The sequence below is a fragment of the Dipodomys spectabilis genome, unplaced genomic scaffold, assembly GCF_019054845.1.
Source record: "Dipodomys spectabilis isolate Male_0828 unplaced genomic scaffold, ASM1905484v1 ptg000094l, whole genome shotgun sequence".
Lineage (NCBI taxonomy): Eukaryota > Metazoa > Chordata > Mammalia > Rodentia > Heteromyidae > Dipodomys > Dipodomys spectabilis.
In genome coordinates, this window is record NW_024870771.1 from 19,326,624 (window position 1) to 19,338,791 (window position 12,168).

A 12,168-nucleotide genomic window follows, 5' to 3' on the forward strand; every position below is an offset into this window, starting at 1 on the left:
AGGTTTATTAGTCCCATCATCATGGAAATCAGCATGAAGCCTCCTGGAAAAATTTAAACTAAATAAAAACAGACATTATCCTAAAATTACTTAGTATACACACAAAAGTTATGAAATTAGTGTGGGAAGGAGATATCTATATCCTGTGCCTCTGTCTATATCCTGTGTTCTGTATCCTGTTAATTTCAGCACTTTTCACAGAAGCCAATGAGTGAAAACAACCTAGGCATCCATCATCTCATAATTAGATAAAGAAACTTGTAAATATAATAGCTATCTAACCATAAAATAGATGAAACTCTTCAATTTACAGTAACATGAATATAACTAGAGATGATAGATAATTTTAAGATAATTTTAAATCAGCCAGACACAGAATGCAGTCAACCCGTATACTCTTGGGAAATAGAGTTCCAAGGAGACCACCTTTGTGGAAAACCCATGCTCAAGAGGCAGAGCAATCCTTTAAAACTAATTCAAATTTATCCATAATGTATGTACTGTAGTTCTGAGCATCCATAGCTCAAAGCCACATGGAGGAAATATAATTACTGTCATTCAGAGATCACTGCTGCACACATGAACATTGCTCATCAAAAACCCAGATATTATTTTGTGATTATCTCAAATACCGTGTATGCTTGCTTGATCTGTTTTTCCCCCATAAACCATCCTAGCTTCTGTTAAAGGAATTCCATCTTTCAACAATTCTGAATTCTTTTCTATCCCTTAAAATTAATCATCTAGTTATTTTTTGGAAAGCAATCACTTTTGTAGAGGAGCTACTAAGAGTAGGGAAACAGTCAGCAGATTACACAATATTTAAAAGCACTTGATGATAACAAAAGACTGACAGAACTTCCCTGAATAAACTGACTTGAAAACACATAAGTAGTGGGACTTCAAAAATGTTGTTTTTGCACTAACTAGTATATGTCTGAGTCAAGCAGAAAAAGTCAGATAAGTTGATATTAGGGAAATGAACCCTAAGATATGTATTCAATGTTTTTTTCTTTCATGCTATTGTTTCTAACACATTTATAAGATTATATCTTTGTTGCTTTGTATGTCCTTCCCCCAGGATAAAACCCCTGGTTTCACTGTATTTGATGTTAGTATAATTTGTGGAGGGGAAAGGAAAAAACAAACTGTTTAAATAGGGATACAGGTGGACCCATTGCAACAATGAGATGTACAAGTCATTATGTCGAAAAACGAACTTTACAACTTTGGTGGGGGGGGGGAGGAGAATTGGGGGGGGCGGAGGTAGGATGGGAAGGGTTGGGAAGGGGAAACAAAGGAGGAGGCTACAATGCTTGATAAGAAATGTACTCATTATCTTGCCCCTGTAATTGTAACCCCTCTGTACAGTATTTCATAATAATAAAAAAAAGAAGCAAAAAAATGTTGTTTTTGTGTCACAGGGGAGCTCTATGTGTAGTCTTTTGAGAAACCTCTATACTGCTTTCCAAAGTGGTTGAACAAGTTTACACTCCCACCAATAATGCAGTAGGGTTCCCTTTTGGCCACATTCCTTCCAGCATCTGTTGTTATTAGATTTCTTGATTGTAGGCATTCTAACTGGGGTGAGATGGAATCTCAATGTTGTTTTGATTTGCATTTCTTTTATGGCTAGAGAAGTTGAGCATTTCTTCATGTGTCTATTGGCCATTCTTACTTCCTCTTCAGAGAAGTCTGTCTTTTTTATTATTTTAGTAAGTTTTTTATTATGAAAATACCTTACAGAGGGGTTACAATTACATGGGCAAGTAATGAGTACATTTCTTATCAAGCATTGTTGCCTCCTCCTTTGTTTCCCCTTACTATCCCCTCCCATCTCCCTCCCCTGCCCTGCCCTGCTTTTGCCCACTTACCAATGGGTTGGTTGTTTCTTTGAGGATTTGTAGTGGGGGATTTAAATTTTTTAGTTTTAAGTATATTTTATATATGAGACTCTCATCTATTGTATGGCTATGAAGATCTTCTCCCAATCTAGGACAAGCAGAAAAGGTCAAAATCTGTGTACATATGACCATGTAATATGATGCTAAGTGAAATGAACCCCAAGATAGGGGCACAAGTGGTTTTATCTTTGTTGCTGTTGTTTTTAATGTACTTATAATGTGCTGTAATTTTTTTGTTTCTTTGTAGTTTCTTCTCCCATGTATATCCCCTGTTTTCACTGTATTTGATTCCAGTGCCCTGCATCTTGTACATACATTTTTCTAATTTGGGGAGGGAAAGGCAAATAACAAAATGCTGAAGTAAGGATACAGGTTGACCCATTGTAACAATGAGATGTACAAGACACTAAGTTGAAAATGAATTTTACAACTTGGGGTGGGGGAGGGAGGTAGGGAGAGAAGGGATGGTAAGGGAAAAACAAAGGAAGAAGCGACATTGCTTGATAGGAAGTGCTCATTACCTTATTGATAGGAAGTGCTCATTACCTTACTCATGTAACTTTAACTCCTTCGTATAGTATCTTTACAATAAATATATATATTAAAAATTGTTTTTGAAATGTTTTATATTCTTATTTATTGATGAAAACAGGGTATTTCTTAAAACCACATGTAATCAATCCATTGTATTCAACATGTTTTGTTGAACTTGAGAAAAGTGTTAGATAAATTGAGCATAGGCAGGGCACTGGTGGCTCACTCCTATAATCCTAACTACTCAGAAAATGAGATCTGAGGATCAAGGTTCAAAGCCAGACCCTACAAGAAGTCCTTGAGATTCTCATCTCTAATTAACCACCAGAAAACTGGAAGTGGCACTGTGGCTCAAAGTGGTAGAGTGCTAGCCTTGAGTGAAAGAGCTCAGGGACAGCACCCAGGCCACATGACCAACAGAAGAAAGAAAGAAAGAAAGAGAGAGAGAGAGAACGAAAGAAAGAGAGAAAGAGAGAAAGGGAGAAAGGGAGGAAGGGAGGAAGGGAGGAAGGGAGGAAGGAAGGAAGGGAGGAAGGGAGGAAGGAAGGAAGGGAGGAAGGGCTGAGCATAGAGTGGTGGTTACTAGTGGCTGAGGGATTTAAGGGGATAAAGGGATGGAAGAGTTTCAGCAATAGACTGCTAGACCACTAGTTCTTCTACTGAAAGTTCTGGTGTATCATTACCATGAGAGAAACAATAAATAAAAAATTATTTAGTGTTTATTAGTTATTTTTAATGATCGTTAAATAGATTTACAAAGGAACTCCCATTTAACAAAGCAGTTTATTAATATATGTTGATCAAGGTCATCCTTTTCAACATCCTTATACATCCCTCCATTTCTTATCCCCCAAAAAGCAAAAACAAGGGATACTGATTTTTTAATGTTAAAAAAAAATACACACATGCATGTTTTATACCTGTAATCCTAGCTATTCAGGAGGCTAACACCTAAAGTTCAACAATTTGAAGCCAGCCTGGCAGAAAAGTCCATGAGATTCAATTTCCAAAATAACCAACCATGCAATCTAGATAGAATGTACTTCATGTGGATGAGCATCTTCTGTGTACAAGTGAGTGCAAAGCCATGAGTTCAAACTTCAGTACAAGAAGAAGAAAGGAGGAGGAGGAGGAGGAAGAAGAAGAGGAGGAGGAGGAAGAGGAACATTTGGCTGAATTCAGGTGTAATACTGTTTATACATAGTAACTTCACAAGGTATTCCATTAATATATGCAACTATAATTCCGTTAATATGTACAATTATGTCTTAGTGTAAAAAATTATAATATAGCAATACTAAAGTAAATGGAGATAGTACAACTATGTTAAAATAGAAAGCAATGAACACAGTTGAACTGGGAGATTTAGTGTGGCCTTATTTGTGATCATTTGCGTAAATGCCCAGGAATGGTACTGATGGATCATAGGGGAAATGTGTTGAGTCTTTGAGGAATCTCCATACTGTTTCCAGGGTGGTTGAACCAGTTCACATTCCCACCAAGATTGTTCCCTTTTGGCCACATTCCGCCTGCCAGCATTTGGGATTATTTGTTTTCTTGATAATGGTCATTACAACTGGGGTGAGTTGGAATCTCAATTTAATTTTGATTTGCATTTCTTTTATGGACAGAGGTAGTGAAGATATTGAGCTTTCTCTTTATTTAGCTAGCTATGTCCTTTGCCATGCAGAAACTCTGCAGTCTTTACCATTGCCAAGATATAGAACCAACCCAGATGTACACACACACACACACACACACACACACACACACACACACACACACACACACTGGAATTCTATGCTTAAATAAAAAAATGGTATTGCCTCATTTGTAAGGAAATAGAAAGACTTGGAAAAAAATCATAATAAGTGAAGTAAGCCAGACCCAAAGAATCATAGACTCCATGGTTTCCCTCATTCGTAATAATTGGAAAATGTCTAAGATAGTCCTAGTAGAGGATCACAATAGCTCAATAGCTATGTACATATTACATGTACATAAATGAAGTTAATCAAACTGAACTCCAATATATGGAAGAAAGGGTTTGTTTCTTCGTTGTTGTTTGTGTTTGTTACTGTACTGTATGGAGTATTTTTTTTTCTTTTATCCCCCCCCCCACCCTTGGTTTATCCCCTGTTGTCACTGTTTTTGATTTTGGTACCCTGTGTCTTGTATATATGTTTGTCTGATTTGGGGAAGGGAAGGTGAATAACCGAACAGTGTGACAAAGGACAAAGGTTGAGCCAATTCAACAGTGATACTCTAGACTCAATGTTGGAAGGGAACTTTACAACTTTGGGAGAAGGGAAATGGGGGGAGAGAAAGGGAGAGGAAATGAGAGAGAAGGTAACAATGTTTGACAAGAAATGTGCTCATTACCTTAGTTATGTAACTGTAACACCTCTGACATCACCCTTACAATAAAAAAGAACTCTCTAAAATAATAAAAATTTTAAAAATTAAAAATAAATAAAACATGAAGAACACATAAAGATTTATGTTTTCTACCAGCACAAAACTATGTTTGTTTTCTCTCTGGAAAGTATGTATGATAGTATGTATGATAGTATCATACAAATATACACTACTCAGTATTTAGTAAAATATAAGAAGAAGCATGCTAAAAACTGAACCAAGTGACAAAAAATCAAATTGAATAATAGAAAAGACTCATAAATGTGAGCACAATATTGGAGTTATGCAGAAAAAATAGTTAATAATACGTAATTATATTTTTTGTTGTTCAGAAAATACAGAGAAACGTCAACATTTCACAAATAAACTAAAAATTTCTGGGAATTTTAGAACTGAAAAGAAATTGAAAGAGCAGAAAAACCAAATAAACTCTAAAATAAGGTTTTATATATTAAAGATATTTAACCCTAGGTTCAGTATCTTCTGCTTATAATCCTAACTCTGCAAAAGACTGATACCCAGAGGATCACAGTTTAGTCTATCTACCCCAAGAAGAAAAATCAATAAGGCCCTATGTCCAAAGTAAAAAGGACAAAAATCCAAAGAAAACTCCCCCAAAACAAAAATCCAACTTATGATCCACAGATACATCCTTGCCATTTATCTGAAAGATTGCAAGACTGGTAACAAAATGTGCTTGCACATTCATATTTAATGAAGTATTATTCACAATAAAAAGCTATGGCAACTGTCCAGGTATCCTAAAACCAATGAATTGATCAAGAAAATGTGCTATATATAAATATATGAAATGGAATATACACAATGGAATTTTATTCATCTATCAGAAAGAATGAAATTATGAAATTCACATGGAAATTTATGAACATGGAAAAAATCATATTGAATAAAGTCAGGCCCTTATAGATATAGAGCATATATTTTCCCATAGAGCACATATTTTCTTTCACATCCATATGTTAGACTTAAAGTATAAACTTTCATGTAAACATTCATAAGCTCATAGGCATATATACATGAATAAACCTTAGTGAAACACTTTTGAACAAATATTATTTTAAACAAATGGTTATCAGGAAATTTAAATGCGTCTTGAATGGGAGGGATTAAGAGAAAGCGATAAATGGAAAAGGGCAAGGTGATTAAAGAAAATCATAATATAGAATGTACATAAAAACACAAATTGGAAACTGAGACTGGTTAGGAGAGCATAGATGGGAGGGGAAAATAATAAACTGATCAAGACAAAATGGAAATTAGCCTGTTAAATCATAACTCTCTGTGGTAATCATCAAAAGGCTAGATTAGAGTGTGCTCAAGCAGTAGAGTATCAGCCATGAGTAAGCAAACCAAGTAAATGAGAGGCTCAGAGTTCAAACTCAAGTAATTAAAATTCAGAAGGAAATAATGTATCTCTATGTACATATTTAAACTGAAAACATGTTTGTTTGTTTTTTGGTCAGTCGTGGGGCTTGAACTCTGGGCTTGGGTGCTGTCCCTCAGCTCTTCAGCTCAAGCACTCTACCACTTGAGCCACAGTGCCACTTCCGGTTTTCTAGTTGTTTACTGTAAATAAGAGTCCCACGGACTTTCCTGCCCGGGCTAGCTTTGAACCGCAATTCTGAGTAGCTAGGATTACAGGTATGAGCCACCAGCGCCCGGCTTGAAAACATGCCAGAAAGATATAGTGTTGACTTGGGTGGTAGGCTAATAAATTAGTACTATGTCAAAACCCTGGCAGGCTTTTAGAAGTATCTGTAAAGCTTGTATGTATAATTTCATCATCTTTTGTATGTGTGGTTCTGAGGACTGAGTTCTGAGGCCAAAGCTTGCTAGGCTGGCACTCACTCATAATTTGAACCATAGCTCCAGGCTCCTTTTCTATTGGTTATTTCAAAGGTAGGGTCTCCATTCATGGCTGGCCTGGCCTGGGCTGTATTCCTGCTACTTGTAATGCATTGTGTCATTGGGAGGATAGCTATCACCACTACACCAGCCATTCCTTGAAACTAAGTCTTCAAACTTTTTTTTTTCTTTTTTAATTTTTGCCCAGGCTTTTCTTGAACCATGATATCAGACTCCACTTCCCAAAATAGACTTGAATCACCATGCCTGGCTCTATAATTTTATTATCTTCATGGAGTCGTTCACATTTTCTGAAACTTATATACACACATACACACGGACAGACACACACACAAACACACACACACACCACACATACACACATACACACACACACACACACATAGAAGCAGCATTCTTAATCCCCCAAATAGTAACAATTTAATTGTTTATCAATAATAAAATGGGCATATTTGGTATATTTCTTAATGAAACACAATCTTGCAATTAAAATTGCAAAGTTTGCTATTAAAAAACCATTCAATAAACATACTGAGTAAAGTAAGCCACATGAAAAGAATTGTATACTGTATTAATGTTTATGCTAAGTTTAAAATTATCTAATGTTAAGCCTGAATATGTCACCTGTAAAAATGGGAATTTAGTTGAGCAAAAAGAGATTTTAGTGGTGCTAACACTGTGTTTTCATTTAGATGAGTGTAACATTTGTCTAAGTAATGAAAAATAATATACAACAATTGACTATATTCCAATTTAGTTTGCAAAAATTAGGAAATTGGACTGATAAGGTGGTAGAGTGTTTGCCTTGCATGAATGAGGCTCTGGGTTTGATTCCTCAGCACCACATAAGCAGAAATGTGGGAAGTGGTGCTGTGGCTCAAGCAGTAGAGTGCTAGCCTTGAGCTGAACAGCTGAGAGACAGTGCCCAGGCACAGAGTTCAGGCCCACCACTGCACACCCCTCCCTAAAAAAATAGGAAATAAAATTTATTTGTGAAAAAGTAAAATTTGTACTCATTATCTTGCCCATGTAATTGTAACCCCTCTGTATGGTATTTTCACAATAAAAATAAAATAAAATAAAATAATAAAATTTTAAGGTAAAAATTGAAAAGCTACATGGATATTCTATTCATCATCTTATTTCTAATCCTCAAATTAACAATTGAGACTCAAATAACACTTTTCTTGATGAAACAAAAAAAATTTAAGACAGTACTTTTCCAAAGAATGAACAATCTCTGAACTTTCAAGTAAAAGATGACCTAGGGCAAAACTGTCAGTATTGGATGTACTGAAACGAATTTTAAATTTAAAAATGCCATTTCAATTTTACTTTACTCAATAGTATCTTAAGAAAAAGACTTTTCTTTGTCTAAGAAGCAAGGAACTAGTGCCTTGCAAAATCTCTCTGAAAGGTTAAAAACCTTTTCTTTATATTTAGAGAATCCAGTAGTTATTGGAGCCAGTAGAATAGTCTGGGGGCATAATAATGAAATGTGTTATTCCAACGGCTTTAAATAAAGAGGAGAAATAACAAACACATTCATGAAACTATGAACTTTTTATTTAAGGTTTAGCTTTCACAAATCCTTTTTTCTGTTGTTTTTTTCAACCTGTTATAGATCAGTTTTCTCTTGTATCAAGTCAGTAACTACCTCAAGTCCTAAATTAACAACACTTTACCTTCTTCTCCTGTAAGCAGAGCCTTAAGCTCATGATTCTGACTCACAAAAAAAAATACTTTTTGTATATTTTTTTAAATCTTTGGTACAGGAAGATTTATATTATCTTTACAAATATATTTGCACTCTAATTATTTGGTGAGTAAAGGGTTTAGAGTTTTTGTCCCATTTCCACATTTTATATATTTGAAAAATTATGTGAAGTAGGTGAGCTGAGACAGAGAAACCCATAAACCTTTGCCGTAGTAAAATCAGAACCTGACTTTCTGACCCTGAACCATATTTTCTTTCACTCATAGGCTATGGCAGAATTAGTGTAAAAATGGCAAAGTAAAACTTATGCCTACTGACGTTCCTATTCCTTCAGAAGTTCCACACTGAAGTTCTACACTGACGTTCCACACCACCTCTTTGAGGAAGACCTACAACAAAAAAAGTAGTTCTTTGAAATACTTTCTTTGGAAACAGAAATATTTAAAACTCACGAAATTAGAAGTGAAGATTTGATGTGTGACTCATGACAGTCAGGGAAAACTTGTCTATTCATGCATGATCTTAGCTGTGACGTGACTGGGAAAAGTAATACTTCTTGAAGTAGACGCTGAGTGAAATCCTAGGGAGAATTTGGCTAAGGTCAGAGAATTCTAACAGGAAATTGGTTTGCTGAATGATTGGCTAAGTGCTATTTTAGCAAAATCTAAAGTGTTGATTTCCGAGTTTCCTGTTACACTTCTGTTTAGCTAACAATCTCCATGTTTGTTATATATAACATCAGAATGATGAATCTGCCTCATGTAGAAGGCACAACTCGGGCTGAAAGAATCAACATCACACACTAACACTCACGTATTTTTATGTGCGTTCTCTCTACCAATTTCCCTTTATATATTTCAGGCTATGTACTTCTTAGGTCCTTGATTTGAGAGATATGAATAGAGACAAATGGCAGACCAATCCAGTTTTTTTTTTTTTTTTGTCGGTCGTGGGGGCTTGAACTCTGGACCTGGGCACTGTCCCTCAGCTCTTCAGCTCAAGGCTAGCGCTCTACAACTTGAGCCACAGTGCCACTTCCAGTTTTCTAGTGGTTTATTGGAGATAAGAGTCTCTGGGACTTTTCTGCAAGGGCTGGCTTTGCACCGTGATCCTCAGATCTCAGCCTCCTGAGCAGCTAGGATTACAGGTGTGAGCCACCCGCGCCCGGCCCACTCCAGTCTTAATACTCAATATACATAGGTGAAAATGGAACTAGAAACCCAGGTGATGAGGATGATGTTGGGATGGGGATGAGCAAAATGATGGAAGTGGTAACATAGATCAAAATGCACTGGCCACCTAAATGGGTAAGTGAAATCCAAATCCCCTTGTACAGAAAAAACTATAAAAAAGAAAGCCTATGTTAATGAGGTAAATTCCCACTTCACTTTTACCATTGCCTTGCCCCACTCCAATTAATTCTTCTCCTCATTCATAGATTTGATTTAACATCCAGCATTTATTTTACACATATGTGAGTGGTAAGAAGTGGATGGACACATGATTGGTTTTGAATGAGTCAATACAAAACCTTTCAAATGATTATTATCCTTTTTTTCATTGTTTCTACTCCCCTTTAGGCATTAAAAAGCCATTTAATGACCTATGCTATTCTTTGTATGACTGTGCTAATTTTGGGAACAATTAAGAGCACAGATATGGTACCTCATCTTGGTTTTACACAGTAGTAAGAAGAATGGCAGGAAATGCAAATGAACCTTTGGTATACAAATAAACAGCAATTGTAAAATGCTTAATTGGGGCATAGAATTGGAAAGGACTGACTGAATACAAAGACTTAATAATGTGGTGGCTTTTTCTCAATGAGAATTCTAAATCTAGGGGAAGTAGAAATTTTCCAAGATTACCCAAAGAGTACATAAGTAGCAGAGCCATCAACTTTGTCCCTTATTTTGATTTTTGTTTTTTGTTTTTCCTTTTTGTTGCCTTTGATTTCTGTATCTTTTGCTTGCAGGTAAGTTTGTTTGTTTTGCAGCGGGTAAGGTGGAGCATAAAAATGTTATGACCAAAGGTGAACAAATAAAGCAGTGTTATGGTGTATTCAAGGGTACATCTTTGAAAGTGTTAAGAGGAGGGTACAGAACTCAAGGGAAAAGAGTGAAAAAGTTTAGTAGTGGAGCTCTCTGAACACTGATGAACTATACAATTCATGAGTGGAGAAAGAAAGGAGGGACTGGGAGAGAATGAGGGAACAGAAGAGTCTGTATGAAAGGGAATGTACTCATTATCTGACTCTTGTAATTGTACTCTCTTGGTACATCATCTCTATAATAACCATAAAGTAGTAATTAAAACAAAAACATACATATTATCTGATTTATGTAACTAATCTCTTTGTATATGACCTTTACAATAAAAAATCTGCATACTCCTTAAATTAGCTTTTTTAGAAATACCTTACTCTATTATCTGTTGTTATCTTCTTTGTTTTCTTTCCATCCTCCTTTTGGTAGTCTATAACTAATTGAAATTTCAATTACTATACCCATTATGACCTCTATGAAAAATTATCTCAAATTGAAAATACAAAACCACAAAAATAATAATCGTTTTGTATTTTACATCCATATATCCCTGTTCTTCATTTTCTTAAGCACCTTTTTCTTCAGGGTGAAGCTCATTGGTCTTATCCATAGACTGATAAATCAAAAGGCCTACCACATGAGATTCGCAGATAGGGAATTCTCTCTCACTCACTTCCCCATTAATTATTGGCTTTCTCCAAACAGTGGTCTCCAATTTGATGATCATGAGTGAAAATCACAACATGAGATTGACATCCTGTACACATTATATAGAATATAGCCATGGGATCCAACTTGCCAAATATTCCAAAACAGAAAATGCTGGGAGTAAATTTGAACAAAAGGAGTCACAAAAATTAAGATTTAGTTTCTCTTATTTCCGATATTTGATTGTATCTGGCTCTCATATTTAACACACCATTTATAAAGACAAATCTGGAGTGAAGAAGAAAAAGAAAAGCGTTAAGTTTCCACTTTTAGATACAGAAAACTCAATTTCCAATTAATAATTGTATCACAAATACATAAATTCCTTAATCCCTGAGCATATTGAAGTTGCAGAGTAACCAACTAATCCATAGCAAGAAAAGTCTATCAGGTATCTATCAGGGACAGGAGAGAAAGATATCCCAGTGAACAATTTCAGCTCATTCCAAGGTGAGAAGCACAAGTAATTTAGTGTAACAGTGGATGAGACCTGGAAAAAGATGATGAAGTTTCTGTGGGCCATGTATGTTAGAAGAGAGAGTATGTATTCTCTTGCAGGATCTTTATGCTCCAATCCCAAAAAATATAAGAGAAAAATAAAATACATTAGAAACAATAGCGAGAAAGAAAAAAACACTTCTATCCTTATCTTGAGGTTAATTTCACTTAACATCATCTTATCTGGCCTTTTCTACTTGTCTCAGATATATACTAGTTATTGCAAGTAAGGGAAACCATGGGATCTATGTTTCTTTGGGCCTGGCTTACTTCACTTAATATAATTTTTTTCCAAGTCTTTTCATTTCCTAACAAATGGGGCAATGTCATTCTTTCTGATGGAGGCATAGAATTCCATTGTGTATATATACACATTTTTTTGATCCATTCATCTACTGCAGGGCATCTGGGTTAGTTCCATATCTTAGTTATGGTAAATAATGCTGCAATAAACATA